The following is a 21,589-nucleotide window of genomic DNA, read 5'->3' on the forward strand; positions in this document are numbered from 1 at the left end:
CCTGAGAGAAGTCAACTCAGTTTCTAGGCTGAACTGCTTCTTACTCCACACAGCCATTCTTTCTGTAATCAGCTCTCATGGAGGCAGTTCTGAATGTACCAAGTGGTTTTAGTGACTACATGCTATAGTGAAGGTAAACATGTAGCCTGCTGCCTGATGCATGATTCTCATTCAAGGCCACTGATTCCTAGTTTTTTGTTTGTTTGTTTTAATCCAGTGCTTGAGTGCTTTGGATATAGATACACATTTAGCAGGAAATAATCTTTTATTATGTATATTAAAGTAACAGCTTTTTAAGAATGTGTTCCAAATGGTCAGATTTCAAGTTCTGCCACATCTCTTCTAATGGAGTTCTATTATGCAGAAGCAAGTTTTCACAGGAAAGGAGAATAAATAAAACAGAAAGTTGACACTATATTGTTTGGCTCTTGATTGACATCCACACGCTGTAGGACATGGGGACTTGTCAATGGCCTAATGTCACCAGCAGGATCACCTAACTACTGCACATTTATTTAAAGATTTTTTTCAGTACTGAGACTTGAACCAAGGGCCTCACACATGCTAGGCAAATCTTCCACTACTAAACCATGTCCCTAAGCCTCTTTTTACTTTTAATTCAGTGAATTTAAAGAACACACAAAGAAATCAAAGAACTGAAGGAAGAGAAGGACTTCAGTGAATTTAAAAAACACACACACAAAAAAAAAATCAAAGGACTGAAGGAAGATAGGGGTAAACTTCTGAATGAATTTAGAAAAGAGTTAGAAATATTGAAGAATACTCAGGCTGCAATGAAGAAGGAAGTGAAACACTCAGTAAGCCAATTAGAAATGACAGGAGAAAGCCTCACCAATAGGATGAACGAAGTGGAAAACAGAGTATCAAGACTGAAAGCTAAAGTGGACAAACTGGACCACTCAAGCAAAGATTATGGAAATTTAAGAAATCACAGAATGGAATATGCAGGAATTGTGTGACACCATAAAAAGACCAAACGTACGAATCATAGGCACACAGGAAGGAGAAGTATCCCAAGTTAATGGCATGGACGAGATCTTCAACAGAATCATGGAAGAAAATTTCCCAAACTTAAAGAAAGACATGCCCATACAAATACAAGAAGCATACAGACACATAGAACACCAAAAAGACAGGACCAGAAAAGAAACTCTCCATGGCCCATCATAGTAAAAACACTACAGGTACAAAACAAAGAGACAATTCTGAAAGATGCAAAAGAGAAACAAGTCACTTATAAAGGAAAACCCATTAGGATTACAGCTGACTTTTCAGTGCAAACTATGAAAGCCAGAAAGCCAGGAACAAAGTATTCCGAGTTTTAAATAACCACAGATGCCAACTCAGATTACTATACCCAGCCAAAATGTCTATTATAGTTGAAGGGGAATGAAAAATCTTCCATGACATAAATAGGCTGAAGGATCTCATTATATAGCTCAGGCTAGCCTTGGACTCTCTCTGTAGTCCAGGCAGTACACATCTTTCAACCCTCCTTCCTCAGACAAAGTATTCCGAGTTTTAAATAACCACAGATGCCAACTCAGATTACTATACCCAGCCAAAATGTCTATTATAGTTGAAGGGGAATGAAAAATCTTCCATGACATAAATAGGCTGAAGGATCTCATTATATAGCTCAGGCTAGCCTTGGACTCTCTCTGTAGTCCAGGCAGTACACATCTTTCAACCCTCCTTCCTCAGTCTGTGAGTAGCTGAGATTACAGCCCTGTACCACCAGGCCCAGCTTTTGTTTAAGGTTGCTTTTTGTTCCAGGCTTTCTCCAGAACAAAACAGAGGGCATTGATCAAAGTATTATTAGGCTTTGTATTCTTGAGGAAGTGTGCTATTGATATTTCCATGAGTCTAACTTCTATAACATATTCTGTGCCTTATGCTGGGGGTGGGGTGTGCCACCAAAGAAATTCTACATCCAGAAGCACTTTAGACCCTATGACTGGTTTATAATTTGAAGGGGGTCTGTTTGAACCCATTAATTTCTTATATGTAGGTGAATAGATACAGCCAGTTTTCAGGGCACTTACAAACATATACACGCTAACTCGAGTGCCCAAGGTAACAACTGCACATATGTCTGTAGTTCATGTCATCCCACACTAAGGCCAACACTAAGAAAATCATCTATCAGGAAATTCAGTGAGTCCATAATTCGCTGTATACCTTTCCTTTCATTATTGCTAATGTTAATCTTTTTTAAGTTTTATTTTGATTATTCTAGCTATCTCTTGGTTACTACTATAAGGTATATTTTTCATTTCCTGAAATATAGTGATTCCTTTTAATTTACATAATCTCCCTTAAATGCATAATTTATGTCCAGACAAAACGTGACTATGTAACAGCCATTTTCTGTCTTTGTAACATTACCATTTGACTTTAGGTTCAGTCCTGAATATAATGTCCTTGGTCCTGTGAATCAAGCCATACAGTTTCCATTACTGTCTATGTGGTCCGACACTTAAGTATAAAAGGAGATGTGGCCTGACTGTAAGGTGAAAAAAACATCACCACAATATGCTGATGTGATTTCATAAAGAGTTGGTTACACCAAAACCACACTTATATTGTCATGAGAAGTATATATTCCCAGGCTGAGGCCCTCATAACCTGAGGATTTATTCTGCCTGCCCTCCTTATCCATCATTGTCTTACTGCTTGGAGGTTGGCATTTGTACACAGATTACTATGAAAATGCCCATTACTACCTGGTGAAGATGAGAAACGACTTGGGAAGATGTGGGCAGATGTAGGCATCTAATGCTGATTTGGGCTAACAACTTCTTTATATAAAAGTCCCATTCTACAGCTGATTAAAATAAGATGACTTCTCCACTCAGAACTTACCGGCTATGTGACTATGTATTTTTGTGTAAACATATATAACCCTTGAAGAACAGAATAGACATTCATCTTCAAACACAGATTACCACAGGTGGATAAGACAGGCATGATTATTAAGAGATACAGTTTTATACTGTTCAAATTGTTACATCAGACACATAATGGTTTTAAAGTATGTATTTTTACTTCCAAATGAATATTTCTATGCATATATATAATGTATAATGAAAAGATTAGGGTACCTGGCATATCTATCACCCCACACACATTTATCATTTCTTTGTGTTCATGATATTTAAAAATCTCTTTGCTAGCCATTATGAAGTCTTTATTTTTGGTTAGCCATAGTTACCTTACTGTGTTATGTCAAGCAGTAGAAATTATTTCATCTATGCAACCACAACCCTGTACCCACTAACCTTTCTGTTTTTATTTCTCCTTCCTCATATCTACCCCAGACTCTGATAGCTACTATTCTTGATTTCTCTGAGGTCAACTGCTTAGCTTCCATATACAAGTGAGAACACGGGGTGTTTGTCTTTCTGTGCCAGACTCAATCATTTAACACAACATCCTTCAGTTACATCCTTGTTTTATGAGGAACAACCATATTATTCCCATATATGTGTACTAATTTACATTTCCACTAACAGTGTATGAGACTTCCTTTTCTTTACATTCTTTCCAACATTAGACATATGAAGCTTTTAAAAAGTCCAATGACATTTTTGAAAAGACAAAGCACAATGCCATAAAAAAATTCAAGAACTGAATTAGTGTTCTCACAAACGTGCACACAATTTGCCCATGGTTATTGCAGAACTGTTCTGAGTTGGTAGGTCTGGAGTGAAGGCTTTTTTCTGTCTTTACAACAAGTTCTCAGAGGTGCCAATGTCATGGACTAACTAATCCATGGGCCATATTTCAATAGCAAGGAATTAAACATAGATCACAGAATGTGGACCTCATCACTGAAAGCCAGAAGTAGCCTTGTCATTATTTTCCTAATCCTAAATCAGTTCCTCATTAAAAAAAAAGATTCTAGTAATTTCTCAAATTTAGAACAATTTAAAACTACTTCCTTAAACAAGACTATAAGAATGGCCCAACAGGCAGCACTGCTCCAGCAGAGGAGGCCATATAAACAATTCTATTTAAACCAGCCAGGCATGCATTTGCTTGTAAGGATGTTTGTTTTATAAGAATTATATGCAGACTGTTGTCACTCAAGAATGTGCACCAAAATAAGACTTAGAAATCACTGCTGTTTTCTAGAAAGTAATATTGTTCATAGGAAGATGAGAGTGGCTGGAAGGCAATACAAAAGGCACGCACGTCTGGGATTGCCCAGGAGGGTGGCGGAACTTGCACTGCCATAGAGGCCCAGCAGGATGGATGGTGTGAAGAGCACAGGCTGCTGCTTCATATGAAGTCATTGTTTCTAGAAGGTGACTCCTGGGCACTTGAGAGAAGATTAGAGCTTTTTCTAGCTTGGGGTTTCATGTAGCTGAAGTGGGATTAGCTGCTGATTAGCCAGGAATTGCTGACTTGGATCAACTCTGTTCAGCACAATCTCTTTCTCATCATCACATCCTCGTATTCGATTACTCTGACTAAAACACGTATTTGGGTTGTGTCTGCCAGATGGTCAGCTTTCTTTTCTGTATAAGAGTTGTTCATTAGAGTAGATTAGTGAGGGAAATACTTGATAGGAATTGTACAAATAAATGAATTACTTATTATATCTTTGTGCTGTTATCTGAGGATCTCACAAGGGAAACACAAAAGCACAGAAATACTGTTGGGCCTGAATCCCTGATTTCCTCAAAGCAGATTAAGCAGAAGTGTGCCAGATTGCCTGTATCTTTGCATAGCACACTGTAAGCATAGGTTACGTGAGTTACATTCTTGATTTTACTAATTACTAATATTACTAATTACTAATATTTTGTCCATTGTCATTCAAATGTTTCACTTTTTAAAAATGTGTTATCATTTTCATTTGATTTGTGAATCTATATTTTGTTTGTACAGCACATCATTTCATTTAGAGAACAATTTATTTTCTAGTACAAGACAAAATGAAATTTGTGTGAAATCCAGTGAGGAAAAAACTCTGTCAGAATTCAGATTAAATTCAGCTTTTCAGAATTGTTCTTATGCTATTAGGTTGACACTATTTTTATAACTACCTGCAATTAAAACAATTTTTTTGTTCAGTATAGAAAGGTGGGTTTTCTTCATTTCTCAGTAGCTCAGGAGAAATTGTAACAATTAAATTTAATGACCCAGTCAGATCTGTGACCTTGATCATGTGCAGGTGAATATACGCACATTTAAAAATTAATTCTCACCTTATAAGATCAGTGAATTTGGAATTACTTGAATTTTCTTTGCATAAAGAATTTTGATTGACTGTCTTTACCGATTCTATTTTCAGACTTAGCTGTTCAAATTATCTGCAGGTGCAAGGTTTAAGAACTTGAAGGGAAGAGACTCAGGATAGAGGCACAACCCCTCATTGGAAACAGAATTTCCCAGAAACTAAGGGTGAATCTCTACAGAAGAGAACAGTTGGATTCAAATTCCATTGTACACTCTGTGAACCCACTGTCTCTGTGGTTATGTGTGAGCTGTTTAACTGCACCTATCTATAAAGGGGTAGAGTAATATTTAGGAAAATGGCTAGGTGTAGTTGTTGAACATGGTTATGTCTGTTCTTTCTAATAGGACAGAGCTGTTGGGAGGTGGCGATGAGGGGAGTGATATGGTACATATCAAGTACCTGATAAATAGTAGTGACTTCCAATTGTCACCCTTTGTTCTATTGCTTTTATCATCATCATCATCACCACCACCGCCATCATCATCATCGCCATGATATAAATGAGGTGTGTTTGAAAGTGGACAAATCTTTTCTTGATGATAAACAAGGCCCTCACTAGATGTGTCTGCTCCACAAGGCCCTCACATCCCTTCTAAAAGAGACACTTGAAACGTCTTCAATTTAAGAAAGGTGATAGGAAGCAGAGCTTGATGGATCACACCTGTAATCCTAGCACTCAAGAGGCCAAGGGATCCTGAGTTTGGGGCTAGCCTGGGCTGCACAGCGAGACTCTTTCTCAAAACAACAGAAACAAACAAATAGCAGGGAAAGGAAAATAAAAGAACATGAAAGTGGGGAGAAAAGTTGCCTACAAACTGCTTAGCACTGTTCACATAGGCTTTACCTGAGGAGAGAGGATAGCCAGGACTGCCGGCCACATTTGGGTTCCATGCCCACACTGTTTGTTGATACCATACCTTGGTGACAGTTTACTACAGTTTTATGGTATCGTATGCTTAGGTATTTGAAAGCAGAGGATAATTTTAACAACTGGTGGATTTTCTGTCTTTTACTGTGTAGAAGGAAAAAGGACTCATCACTTCAGAAAAAATATATATTCAAGTATATGTTGTTTTATTTGGGTATTTATTTATTTAGCTATCAGTGTTTTTTTAGTTGCATTTTGTTTGCTTGTTTTTTGAGACAGGGTCTCCCTAGCTGGCCTGGAACTCACTATGTAGATCAGGCTAGCCTCTATCTGACAGAGATCCACCTGCCTCTGCCTCCCAAGTGCTGGGACTAAAGACATGCTCCACCTTGCCCTGCAATTCATGTTTCTTTTGGACATATCCTCACTCTCACTGCGACTTACAATTTGAGTCTTCATGCCCTGATACCTTTCTTTCCTTCCCATCCCTAACAGAGATCACAGTCACTCAGGGCCCTCCCCCGTTGACTCTTCCATTTCATCCTTGTATTTCTCATTTCTACTACCAGACCTTACCTGACTTCTCATTTCTTAATTACAGTAGAGATTCTTTGAAGGAACTCCCCATCTGCCCTTGCTCACCCCTCTCCTCATTTCCCATCTGGCTAATGCATACAGTAAGGTTGGGACTCCACCTTAAGACACTTCCCAGAAGAGACATTTCCACAGCATGGGATTCAAATCTTATTTTTTTCAAAAGGACAGGAGGTCATTTCCAACATTCACCGTATGTCTCTGGTCAGAAATTTGAAACTAAACTGTGCAGACTTCGTAAGAAATGATATGTAGACCCATTAAATTGTCTGTGATCACTGCTTGAGTTGAAGGAGCTCTAAATTTTTCTTGACTTATAAATTATTTAATTCTTTACTTCAGTGGTAATGAAAGTGTGAACCAGGTTTATGTATGCAGCACAATGTGGAAACATTGTTTAAGCCCATAGTGCGTATTTTTATTTGAAAATCTTTAAATGAGCAATGACATATTTTTGTTTTTGTTTCATTTTACTGTTACTAAGACTTCTAATATATAGTTGTTGATTCAACTGTAAAAAGAAACACAATGTAAATATTTATCTAAATCAAATATTTAAAATCAAGAAGAAAAAAAATCATCCCACCAAAGGCACATTTTAATTAATTTTTTCCTTTTTTGAGAATTGTCATAGATGAGGACTATATATCATTTCTATGGCTTTCTGTCCCCTTCCTCCCATGTTCCTCACTCTCCCTCTCAATTTTATGACCTCTTCTCTAATTATCATTGCTATATATATATGTACAAATGTATATATATATGCACATACGTATATATACAACTTATATATTTATACATATACATATAAATACATACATATATATGTAAAACCTACTGAGTCCATTTAGTATTGCTTTTGCAAGAAATAAGAGAAGGAATACCCAAAGTCGGCATGCATAGTTCTTGGTCATAGTGGGAGGCAAATAATTTACTCTACAAAGAATCATAATTGGAACTTTTTTCCTCTAGTGAGAAGAATTTGAGGACCTAGCACACGTAACTTTTGAAACATGTACTAGAAATATGGCACCTACACTTTGGATGGGGAAATGGCACCTTTGCTTGGCTAACTATAGTTGGACTTTGTTTTAAATGATTGTTTTATTTATAAAGAAAGACTGCCAACAAGAGCAAATGCTAAACCAGTGTCACCACCCCACACCTGACGAAGAAGAAACCCGCTGTCTTGCTCATACCAATGTCTTACACACGCATGTCATTCGTTATAGAAGGAGGCCAGTGAAGTTGACTGGATGTGTATCTTCAAGGATCATTCATTATTTTTATACCATTTTTACACCACATGAGAGTTATAATTGCATCTTACCTCCAAGATATGTGGCTCTCACAAGAATGCACTCACTTTTGACCTGTTGGGTCACTAGCTGAGCAAGTCCTCATGAAAGCAATGCCTTTGCACTGGTTTGTGTTTACATTAAGAAGCAGAGGAGCCACAGGCTATTATTTTCTATCTAAGCCTCTAGGGCCTGGACAGTATTCAATCCCATCACAGAAACAATTTTTCACTTGAGCTACCAATAAATTTCCAAATGCTAAATCCAGCGACATTTTAGTCAAGTGTACAACTTTTCAGAGATTTGAAGATTATTTGTCTTTGAAAACATCTCCCTTAATTTTGCCCCCCGCCTCTGCATTGAATCTTTTCTTCTTTTTACTGCTCATCTACAGTCTTCTTCCATGGCCTGCCATCCTCTCACCAGTGTATAACTGTTGGAGCTATCAGTTCAGCCCTGGATCATATGCTTCCTACAGACATTTACATCTATATCATGATTTCAATAATATTTATAGACAAAATTTTAAGAGATAACAAAATCAGCTAGGCAGTCATTTCATGTTGTGGGCTTTGACCAAACATGATGGTGAATAAAGAATCAACTCTGAGCCATTTTTACAGTGCCAGTAATTTGGATACTGGAAATTAACTCTTTGGTTCTAGTTCAGTTGAGGAGTTGGATCCACAAACTCTTGGCTTTCTGTTAGTGAAGAGAACCATGGCTGAGACACCCCAGGGTGCTCTTGAGAAGCAGGAACACTTCTGACTAATTACACTAATTCTAAAAATTGTAAAACAAGTGATAGGGAGTAAGCACCTCCTCTTCAGCACGGCAACTTGGATTTTACTCCTAAGGATTAGTTGTGAATGGCAACATAGAAGCAAAGGATGAGATCGTATATAACTATTACTATATTTATAATATATAAGCACAAGAGGAGAAGAGAAAAATTCACCAGGTGTTCAGGGGATTTGATCGTAAGTTGAAGAAATGCCTTTCCCCTAAGGGCTTTAGGAAAACTACTGAACCAATGTACGCTCAGGTATTACCACTGGAGTATTTTTATTAAACATATCAATACTTTGATGTATGAGCCTCACTGACAGATTGCACCCCATTCTTCCTCTCACTCTGTCCACCCCCTTTATATCATCTTTCCCTTTTTTCCATATCAACTTTTTTGACAAATCGGAGGAAAAAGAGGAACATACATGCAATAACAGCACTGTTCTTTAATCAAAATGGGTGACTATGCTGGTCTGATACCCATAAAAAGCCTGGTAAAGATTGTTTTTATGCCAGTGATTGTAAAAGAGACTGGCACTTTAGGCTAGGACACTTGTCTTCTGTTTGTACATTGTTTTTTTGGTTTTAGTTTTTTAATATTATGGCGCCTCTCCTTGCTGCATTGACTACTGAAGGGTACTACTTTTTAAAGACACTTTGTGGTTAAAACTATAGAATTCTAACCATGCAACCTTCTACTAGTATGGCTTGCTGTTGCTTTTCACAAAAAAAAAGGTATTTAATCCCAGCACTCAAGAAACAGAGGCAGGCAGATCTCTGTGAGTTCAAGACCAGCCTGGTCTACAATAGTGAGTTTCAGGCTAGCTGGGGCTACTGGGAGACCCAGTCTCACAAAGATTAAAAAAAAAAGTAAATTGGTAAATTAGATTAGCTGTATTATTTGTTAGAGATTCTTTGTGAGATACTCTGGAGGTCTGGAGATTTAACGACTACCACTAGCATTGTTTGAAGTGGAAAAATTGGCTTAACTTTTGGAATACAAATACTTTTAAAACTATGGATTGCTGAAGAAAGAGAGGAAAAAAGGGAAAAAAGGAAGGAAGAAAGGAGAAGAAGGGAGAAGGAGAGGAAGGAAGGAAAGTAAAAAGGGAAGGAGGGGAGAGCTGAATTCTGCATTCATTCTAAACTGACTACCTATTAAAGGCAAGATATATCAAGAGGAAACAAAATGCCTACCCTGAGGGAATGTACACTTTGTAAAAGAACTTATAATTTAGTGAAACCCTTAATAAGATACAATGATGCATGTTTGAGTGCTAAATGGATGGTATCAAATACATGTGTTATTAAAGGTCAAAACCTATAAAATTATTCAGCTGAAAGAATATACTTCAGTCTGTCCAGACTTGCCTGTGCTTAAGCCATGTTCTGTCATGTAACAGGGAAGGACTATATATGGGGAATATTTAAAGGCAGTTTTCCCGTATTGAAAGTATGAAAAGTCCCAAGGAGGTAAAAACACAAGTTACACATTGTTTTTTGGGAGGTCTATTATAGTTTTATATATTAACGTGATACATGCCAGGCGTATCTATTGATTAAGAAGCAACTAGAAATAATACTGATACACCCTTTCTTTATAATAGATTTTGTAAGTCATTTGGATTTGTATTGATTATTTTCAGGAGATTAAGTGTCACACAGTTATTAAGCACAGATGGTTGGAGAATCCTTCCATAAACTTTTCTCCAAGGCAATTGCATTTTTTCCCTTCTTGCTACTCTTCAAGAAGTACAGAGCTTACACTTCTATAGTAGAGGCCCACGCCCACACAACAATAAGGCAGTCATTATTTTGAATTCTGGAGCAGCTGGGTATAGAAAACATCAGCATGGGTGGCATGGATTCCCACAGCCATTACTCTTTGGAGTCCTCTTTGGCCTCTGAGGGTATTTCTAGCTAGTGTGTTCTGCTGTGAAAACACAGGAAAAGCTCTGCATATCCAGGTCAAGCTCAGTCTTTCACTGGTCCTTGGCTCATCACTTTTTCACGTAGCCAACTTCATTTTTCCTGTCCTGAGAAAGTCCTCGTTTGGTACAGTCATCAACCCCTTCCTCTGGCTATAAGCTTTGGGAGAGGCTGACCTGCCCCCAACCTCAGGGAGTAGATTCATGTTGTTTTAAAAGCAGTAATAGTTATAGTTTTGTACCAGTAACTGGTTCAGGATTAAGTTGCCTGTGGCATGTGTTGGACCAAAACTATGTAAATAAAAGTATCTTATAGCTTTCTAGGGAAACTTCATCACTCTTATAGAAGGACACAGGAAAGCTGTTTTCTTTCTGTCTAGGAAAATTTTCATGCTTGGATATGATGATTAATGACCTGGAATGAACATCAAGATAGAACATAAAACCAGTATATGCTTGTGAGTGAAGCCTAGAGAATTTCAGGAAGACACAGGTAGAGCAGGGCTCAGTGACATTTGTATTTCTTTGTAAATTCTCTGGTAATAAGTTTTGTGGTTCATATGAGTGATGCCACAACTTCTCATCTCTCCAATTACAGCACAAAAGTGTCCATAGACAGTACATACATGAATGGCTTTGGCTATATCCAGTGAAATTTATGTGCAAAAGAGCAGCAGTCTGTGTTTGATCTGTGGGCTGTGACTTGCTGGGCCATGATCTAGAACATAGCTTGCTATGCATCTAAAGTATCCTTATAATTTTCTTCTTTTTATACAAGAACATACATTTTTCTAATTGATCAAATCAATTGTATGCTTTTTGTTATTTTTTTTGTTACCCAAAGCCCAAACTATCCTCAAAATCCTGTTCTTTTTATTTCTATTAGTGTAATAGTAGCACTTTTACCTTAGAGAAATTGTATGCTTTTGTTATTTTTTTTGTTACCCAAAGCCCAAACTATCCTCAAAATCCTGTTCTTTTTATTTCTATTAGTGTAATAGTAGCACTTTTACCTTAGAGATAATCTACAGCTGTCTAATTGAACTTAAGACCTGCTCAGGGGAAGAGAGCTCATGTGTGGTACTGTAAACATAGTCAAGTACACATGGCTGGAGAGGTCATAGACCCTGGAGAAAAACCTATTTCTGTCACTCCCCTCCTCCAATGTAATTTCTTACTGTATTCTAAATACATATCATTATATTTACAGACAAATGTATCTCTTACCATTTATCAAAGAAGCTTCTTTTTGCAACAGATGGAGATTGTTACAAAATTCCACAACTAGGTATGGCCTGCCGACATGTCCCTATGCATCATGCTGATCTCCAAAGAATACCCTTACAGAAAATGAGCTCAAGTTCCCCTACATGTACACATGTCCCATGTGGGATATGGTGGACAAGCAGATCTCTACCACGGGAAAAGCATTGGTGGACCAGAGGGAGCTCTACCTGGGCCTGCTTACCCGAGTAAGGACAACAAGGTATATGACTATGTGACCAACTCTAAGCTGAACTTTGTCATGGTGGATTCCTCTAACACAGTCCTTCAAGACAGTGAGATTCTCAGTATTTTCTGGAAGCTGCACAACTCCCTCATGGATATGATGTGTAATCCGTTCTACTCTGGAGACCAAATCCAGGCAAGAACTTCTGTTGATGTTGATGATGATTCAGGTCTGCTGGCTCCAGTCACCTGGAAGAGAAATGTGTGTACCCCTTTATTTAGAGATGACTATTTGTTTCCCTTCCTCTCTCCGACTGTAACGTCTGTAACATGTGAGCCTTGTGCTCTGTGCCTCTCCACTAAAGGCGCATGAGATCAGATCTGTTTTGTCCTTTGAGGGCTCAGCTGAGGACCTGGTAGGAACCAGATTCCCCAGGAAGCATGTTTCCAGTGATGTGAAGGGGCCGGTGTAGGGTGCCTGGGACCCGGAGACTAGAGCCTGGCAGGAGCTGTGACTACAGCCAAGCTATATAGGGGTGGGCATTGAATACAGTGGACTCAGGCCTCCATTATCTGAGCAGGTAGGTGGACTCAGGTCTCCACCACTGAGCAGGTGGGTGGTCCAGAGTAGTGAGGACTGGAAAGAGCCCAGAGCCAGCCTGGAGGGTAGAGATTATTCAAAGCAAATGACCACGCACCTTCCTCCGTGGGCAAGGGCCCTCAGCATTTTGGATCGACCATCCATTGCTAGAATCTGGCCCGGCACCTGTGCACAGTCTTGACCTCAGGAGCCAGTGAAATTTGGAAAGCTTCATGGACCACAGCATTGGATCAGCTACTGCTTCCTAAGTGCCAAATGAGAAACTCCAGGAACCTTTCTGTCTGTCAGTATGCATGGACATCAGCAGGGTTCCTGATGCTGCTCCCAAGTCATGTAGCCCTGAGGACAAGCCAGGCTCTCTCCAGATAATGGTCTTGTGACTGCATGGAGGGGGTGGCTGTGGCTCACTCCCCTGTGCTGCTGGACAGTGTGGCTAAGCCGTGATGTCCTAGGAGGTGGCAAAGGCCTAGAGGAGCTTCCCCTGGGCTGTTACCTTCTATCTTTGCTGCTCTGTGCTGTTCTCAGAGTCCGTGGCTTCCCTGAGAATCTCGTTATGGATTCTCCCTCCTCTGCAGAGTTTCCCATGCTTGGTCCCAGGAGGCTGTGGACTGCCCACATGGGCTGGCTAGAGTAGGATGAGAGACAGTCAATTTTTGCATATCAGGCCTTCTCTCCAATGAGCACAGAGTTATTGAAAACGAAGCCTGGCCTCCTATCTGAGAAGAGCAGCAGATGGAGCTGGGCTGAAAAGTTCAACAAAGAGCTAACTGATCCGGATGGAACCCAGGTGTGCTCAGGTTAAGGGCTTTAGAAGGAGGCTGGGTTTGGCAAGGGAAGGAAGGGACATCAGTAAGGTAGAATTTTGGGCTCTTGAGTTTTCAAGGGAGAGCACCCTGCCGAACACTAGCTACAGTGGGGACTGCATCTTGTCCACAGTACCTCTTCTCCCTTTCTTCCTTGCTGACAGAATCCCTGATTTACTGGAAACTTCTGGCTAAATGTCATTTGTTCCCCTCCTCTGCATACTAGGATAGATAGTTAAGGCATGTAATGGGGGCCTAGAGAGATGACTCAGCAGTTAAGACCACTGGCTTCTCTTACAGAGCACCCAGATTCAGTTTCCAGAACCCACATGACAGCTAACAACTGTCTGTAACTCCAGTTCCGGGGGATCCAATGCCCTCTTCTGACCTCCGCAGGCATTGCACAACACATGTGCAATGTTTTAAAAAATATTTTTTTAAAAGATGTAAAAGGTGGTGATAGGATAGACCTTCAGGAAAGATTCTTTAAAAGTAGGTTCAGCTGATGTATAGCGTACCCCAGGACTTTTTCTTTCTGCCTGGAACTGGGATGTGGCAGTTGGAACTTGGACAGCCCTCTTGAGAGCATGAAGATAAGATTTGCGCCATGAGAATGGAGCAGAATGATGGCACCTGAGTCTAGGCTGATGAGCTGGTTCCAGACTACTCATGTTCAGCCTTTCATGTCCAAGGCAACGAATCACCCTTTTCCTGTCTTAAAAGCCAAAGTTCTACAACTGGTCAAATGCAGGGATTCCTAGCCCTACATGACATACCTACTGTGCAACCTCTACAATTAAGGCTCAGGGAACATTGTGGAAGAGGGGGTAGAAAGAATGTAAGAACCTGCTGCTACTTGAGGCATTTTAGACGTGGTAGTGAAGGTATACCAATGAACTCTCCACAGTATGGTAGTCTAGCAAGATCTGCATATAATCCCAAAGGAGCTGACACACCAAGGTAGCTGAGGGAAATTTCACAAGGTCCCGCCTCAAGATGAAGAGCTACAGGCAACCAATGGATGCTGGAAGAGGGAGAATCAGTACATCTATAAATGTGTATATATTTATGTAACAACAATAATCAAAAAAGAGGACAAGGAATTGAGAGGAAGTTGGGGAGACATGGGAGGAGTTGGAGGGAAGACTGGGTGTGATAGAAACAATGCAAAGACTATACTCATGTATGATATTCACAGAAATTAATAAAATGATTTTAGTTTTTAAGTATGTGTATGTGTGTATGACTGTGTGTGGGTATGTAAATAAAAATGCAGCTGCCTGTGAAGGCCGGAAAAGGGCACTGAATCCCCAAATCTGGAGTTAAAGGTAGCTGTGAACTGCCTGACTTGGGTATTGGGAACTGAACTCAGGTCCTCTGCAAGAGAAACACTTACTGCACTCTTAAACACTGAGCTGCCCCTTTAGCCCCCAAAATCCTACTCCTGGACAAGAGAATAAGATCCGTCTCTTCTACTTCCAAATAATGCAAGAATCCTTCTGATAACAGTATCAGTGTAATTGTTTAATCTTTTAGTGTTTCTAAAGACTCATCTCTTAGAGTTTGTGTGAAATAAGTAAATATAGATTCTAGTAGATTAGTAATCAAGGGCTTCCTGGGTAATCATAAAGACACTGTGTGAAACTGCTTACCTTGCTCATTTAATTAGTTGAATGTGTTTTCTGGGTAAATCTGTGGTTTGGTATTTTGATGCTGCTGGCCATCATAGATGTTAGTGCTCCTATTCCCTTTCCTCATGAAAGACCAAGTATACCAACTTTATTCTCTTCAGCAGTGTCTCCCAGGGCTTTTACTCAAGTTACCGTAAAAGCCATTCCAAAATGTTGGAAGATGCTTCTGTGAGAGGCGTCTAGTGACTCCTTGGAAGAGACATTAAGATGCTGTCACTTTTTGCCTCTAGTGTTGGTGTAAATTTTCATGATGTAACTATGAAGTTTGTAATTAAATTCTGTGACCCCTTTGGAGTATACTAGGATTAGTTTGATTGCTTTTTATTGCTTATTGTTATCCTTCCTCCGGGGTTGCCTCTTTTGAGTAATTCCATTCTTTTGGATTGCATGTTGTGATTCTTAAAATAGCAGTTATTCTCGACTTAAACTTCTCTGTCTCTTATTGCATTTTTAACTGAGTGCAGAATCTCTTTGAGGATCATTGTGTAGGAGGTCCAAGTATTATGAATGCTTTGGAAGTAGATGAAAGCTAGAGTGAGGGGAGAGGATACATATGAAAGAAACAATGTGTGAGACAATAAAAGTAAAAACCACAAGAACTTTCAAATCTCTAAAAGGAAGACTGCTTCATTAAGGGTCTGAGGAACATGTTATTTAAGATCTGACTACTTTCCAGTGACCTAGATCCTGACTTTAGGCTGCTTCTTGCAACATTTCTGCCCTCAAGGGACAAATGTCCATCATTTTTATTGTTTTTAGTTCCATCTCTGTGCCCTAGTTTTCCAGTTATTTTTTTTTTGTTTGTTGTTGTTGTTGTTATAGTTTATCGGTAATAATTAAAAACAAGTAGAAGGGCTGGAGAGATAGCTCAGTGGTTAGGAGCACTGGCTGTTCTTGCAGAAAACCTGGGTGTGTATCCTAGCACCCACATGGTGGCTAACAACCATCTATAACTCCAATTCCAAGGGATCCAACACCCTCCTCTGTCCTCTGCAGGCACTACATGACACGGATGCACTTATACACATCTAGGCATAACACTCATACACATAAACTAAAAATAAATTAAAAACAAGTAGAAGACGTTAGTGTCTGCTTGTATCACAACTAGTAAGCAACACATTCCTTCATGAGAATGAAAATTTGATCATGTCATTTTTTCTCTTGTGACTTGCAGAAAGACAGTCAACAGTAACAATAAGTCCAGAAATGACAAACAGACACAAAATTCCTTGAGAATCATGAGTTTTATCTTCCCGACTGCACAGCAGGCTATGGACATAACATGTGCAATAAAACTTAGAATTGCTTTTCTAGTTCATGTGCCTGAAGCCTTGTTGTCTTTTCTTCTTATCTCATTCCAGAAACACTTGTATTTACAAACTAACCAGTTAGAAGAGACAGCTTTATTCATGGATGTGACTTAAAACCAAATTTCAAGTGTTATCTGATGCTTGATTCTGCAGAGTCTCTCTTGGACAAATGTACATTCAGTGAATTTAATTTGATAATTTTTCCTGTAGTATCTCATTGTTTGTGAATCATATACAGCCTATTTTTTACCCTGAATTTGCACTTTTGTCTCTAAAAGTTCAATTTATGGTCCATAAAATATCAGCATGCTAAGTATACATGAGCCTTATTCTATGTTTTCAATATTTGGAACAAAGCCTAAATTGTAACACACTCATCTACAAATTCTGTAATAGCTGTCCTTTCTGGGTCTGTTTGTACTGATTGATTTTTCTCCTGATTAAAGAGGTATCTTTGTCTTATTCATATAACCTATAACTTCTCCCTAAATAGACAATTGACAATTGCCTGTTGTCAATGTCTGAAAAATTTATTTCATCTAGATGTTTTTCTAAAGTTGTTTCAGAAAGAAAGTTAAATCTGGTTCCTATTGTTCCATCTGAAGCCAAAGCTGAAGTTTCTTTTTAATTAAATTTTGCACCATTGTCTGAATTATTTGTTTTATTTTTTCAATATTTTCTTTAAAACTCTTTAACTATCCTCAGTTGACGTTCTAATGTTAAGTCAAATATTTACATCTTTTTACACTGTATCTCTTTCCTTCCCATCCCTTACCCTGTCCTACTTTACCACCTACACACAGATGAATCTAAGGTCAAGCCATTGATAAACAGCAATTCCTGAGATTACCTACCACCCTACTGTTTGTTTATGCCACTTTCTCTTCTTAGACTGATGAACTTTTACCTACTCCATGAAACTCCTTGTTCAAATATAACCCTTCACACTGAGTTTCCCTCACTGACCTTGTAAGATTAATAGCAAACTTGCCTTTTACCCAGACATTTCTTCACAGAGTCAGGGCATAGAAAACTTATTCTTTTAATGCACATAGTAAATAGTGCAGATTTTGTGGGGGCATTGCCCATTTTTGTTATATATTCTTCTTTGTTTCTCTTTACAGTCCTTTAAATACATAAATGTCATTCTTATTTTGGGGTCCAAGCAAAAATATGCTGCAAGAAGGAGCCATGCTGACCTCTGCTTTAGAGGATAGAGAGCATTTTTAATCCTCTTACTCAACAGAGTGCCTGGTGTTGACAAGATGCTCAATAAGGAAATGCACTACATGAATAAGATGCTTCCAAATGGCCATACTGTTTGAATGCACAATACCTGATGAGGGTGACCCTTCTAGGAACTGGAAGCACGTTGTGTTGTTTGGTTTACACAAAATCAGGTTATCCTGCCGCCACAGTTTCATGGATATGGCAGTTTTGTAGGGAGCAGAGACTTGGGGCTTGCGAGAGATCATGAAGCTGAAACCCTTTAAGAAGTTAACAAAGGAGAAGAGCTAGGGCAGGGGCAATGCCACATACCCACTTCTGTTGGAAGTGGGTCCCAAAGAGGACAAAATATCTCTGAAATCCATGTGCTTATTAGCATCTCTGTCTCTGACACAAAACAAATGTCAATCACATTTATCCTCAGCCTGTAACTTAAACATTAGACGAGGTTCAAGAACAAGTAATCACATCTAGCCATTTTTATGTTTGCCATTTATTCTGGATTTCTAAGAGGAAATATTTTACTTTCTAAAATGTGAAAGTCTTCGATGTATTATTCTCTTTTTTGTGCTTTTCAATCTATAGAACCCTTGTTCTTTAAATATAGTAATATCCTTCAAATGAAATATTTTGACTAAATTGGTTGTCCTTAATGCATATCTGGTTCTGAGCAAGAAGGAGAAGAAACAGTATTTGAAGCCACACAAAAATGCTTTGTTTAGTTTTTATATTTTTGGACCAAAAGGAAAAGATAACTGTCTTTTTCTTTATTTAAAAATGTTACTTTATGGCTACAGTTTGTGACAGAATGAACTAATGTCAATTTGATATTATAGATTTTGATGATGCCATTTGGAAATTCCTACAGGTAAGAATCCTCAGCATGATGAGATGGGAGCTCCAATAATCAATCAGACCATTCTCATGAAGGAACACACACTCTAAACAGCTTTTTTTTTTTTTTACAATGAACTGATAATGATCTTTATAGGAAAATTACAATGGCATGAAAAACTTATTGTCAAGATTAGCTTTTCAAAAAGCAGAAGCTGTTTCATCGCCATAACTTTAAGCAATGAATTATTATTAAGGCAATTTAAAGCAAATTAGTAGGTGTTTAGAATTAAACACACAATGTATTTACATCAAGAGCAATATTTTGTAGACAGCTAATTTTCCCTGCTGGGAATTAAATGTATTCTATCAAACGACAAGGATGTTCTTTGTAGCATTGAATTGCGCTGGCGCAACACAGATGCAAGAGAGCTACAGAGAGCAGGGCAGAGAACCGAAGGCAGGCTGCTGCTAGGGAGTGTGGCTTGGCCTTTGAAATTCTATGGCCAACAGTCCTTTCAGTTTCTCGAGATGAATGCCTGTGAGTGTGGTCACTCAGTACTTTCTCCTTTCCAGTATTTTCTCCTGCATGTGTCATCGTATTCCCAGGTAATAATAACAAAATGCAATAAAATCAATGAGAAAGAGAATGATGTGGTAGCTGCATAGACATAAACGGATTGCTCTGCCTGTTCTTTCAAGTATAGGCTGTCTCTGAGAATTGGGGGATTAGAGCTGAAGGTGTTATTCCCCATCCCTCCAGAATAGTTCCCTACAGTGTATACTTCTCCAAGACTGTTTTATTCCTAGTCACTGGTTCTGGTTAAGTTGGGCCTTGTGGCACAAAGCTGAGGAGGAACATCTGTGAGCCAGTTGGACTGGCTAGAGGAAACTTGAGAGGGTTTTCTATGGACTTCACATTTCTGGCTTCCCTGGTGCAGAAGGAATAAAGCCACACCTTCCCACACAAAGGACAAAGTCAGCCAACAGTGAGGATAGGGTGGGTACTCTTTTCTGTTGCAAATCTCAAACAAGAATGCCTCCCTCCTGCACATCTAGGCAGGTGGGACTGAAAGATTGCTATGTGATCAGAGCATTTGATCATTTAACATTGTACAACTAAAGGTGTGAGCAAATGCTTTGGGTAAGCTGGGAATACTTATTTTATCAATTATGTATTCTGTTTATCCATTATATTATGTCAGTTTTACTATTGCTGTAACCAAATACCTGAGAAAAACCACTCAGGGGATGAAGGTGTTTTGGCTCATGGCTTCAGAGGGTTCAGTCCTTGGCTCTGTGTTTCTAGGCCTGTGCATTGTGGTGGGAATATGTGGCAAATGTGTTTCTTTACCTCACAGAAGCCAGGAAGAAGAGAACAGGGAATACTCAAAGGGTCTGGGGAAAGATACAGCCCCCAGGGACTCACCTCCAGTGACTTCAGGCCCTGCCTCTTCTTTTACCACCTTCCAATAATGCCATCACATGAATTAATCCATTCATCAGGTTGGAGCCCTCATGATCTAATTGTCTCTGGAAATGCCCTTACAGACACACCAAAGGTGAGGTGTACCAATCTCCCAGGTAATTCCCAATCTAGTCAGGCTGACAATATTAACCATCACATCGTCACATCATTATTTTACTAATTCTGAGCTAAGCTGAAGCTCCACAAAAGGATCATCAATCAGCAGCCCAGTGATGCCACTTTGATTTCCGCAGAGAAGCAGTTTCTAGACTGGCTAAGCAACAGGGCTCCAGAAATAAGACTGATTTCTAAGTGGGTGACCGTAGGCATTTTTTAACCCGTTTTTGCCTCAATTTCTGCATATGCAAAACTGAAGTCATAGAGTTTACCTCATAGGATTACTGTGAAGACTGAATAAGCATTTGACTTAGTCTCAGAATAGTGTGTGGTTCATAGTAAATACAGACTATACTGAGTGTAGAGATTATTGTGATTATTCTCACTTTTGCATCTGTCCCACTTTTCCCATTGTTTCTATAATGATGACAGTCCAGGTCCTTATTAGTTCTCGGTGGATCTCTGAAGTAGTTCCGATTTTCCTCCTCATGCTCAGCATCTGTACCCAATTTACTTGACATTCCGCTAATATTTAATCTTTTAAACAGCTGATTTTTTGTTTTCCTATTTAAAAACATTGAATTTAGAAAATTCCTTAGTTCCTTTGTTTGGCACTGAAGACTCTACTGTTTTGTTTTTTTCCACTGTCATTTACCACTGCTCCCCTCTGACACCTTTCAGGTCAGTCCAAGTAAACATTTACTCTGTTATGTGTGTTCCATCTCTGTTTTGCTAATGGTGGAGCATCTTTATCATCCTCCTCTTCATTCTCTTCCCTCTTTCATCAAGATGTCTTTAAAAAATATTTTATTTATTGTTTTTATTCTATATATGAATGCATTGCCTGCACGTATGTAAGTGCACCCGTGTAGTGCAATGCTCACAGAGCTCAAAAGAGGGTGTCAGATTCCCCTGGAACTGGAGTTATTGACAGTTGTTAGCCACCATGTGGGTGATGGTACCCAAACTCAGGTCCTCTGCAAGAGCAGTCAGTGCTTTTCACTGCCGAGCCATCCTCGAGGCCCCAAGACTTCCCTTTGAAGGCCAGATCACATGGTTTGGTTCGTGGTGACTGTTAAGACCTCTTCCATGGTCCCACAGGAAGTAACATGTGTTCTTTACCTTCCATGGAAACTTATCTGTAAAACTTTTAGGATTATTTTTACTTTTGCTAAGTGCCAAATATTGCACTTTAGTGCTCTTATTATTCAGAAGTGTAAAGCAAATTCACACTTCATACAACTTTAAATAGCTCTCTTTCAGTTTGTGAACACTGAATGTCTGTCTTTGGGTGTCTGGTTCCAGCAAAGGCTTTCAGGTAGCAAGAGGCAAATAAGTCT

The 21,589-nt window shown here is 39.1% G+C and overlaps 1 pseudogene; it reads left to right on the forward strand.

The window, feature by feature from the left end:
- Positions 1 to 12,049: 12,049 nt before the first annotated feature.
- Positions 12,050 to 12,515, forward strand: LOC103738736 (annotated as a pseudogene).
- The last annotated feature ends 9,074 nt before the right edge of the window (positions 12,516 to 21,589 follow it).

Source organism: Nannospalax galili, unplaced genomic scaffold (assembly GCF_000622305.1).
Source record: "Nannospalax galili isolate Female #2095 unplaced genomic scaffold, S.galili_v1.0 scaffold518, whole genome shotgun sequence".
Classification (NCBI taxonomy): Eukaryota; Metazoa; Chordata; class Mammalia; order Rodentia; family Spalacidae; genus Nannospalax; species Nannospalax galili.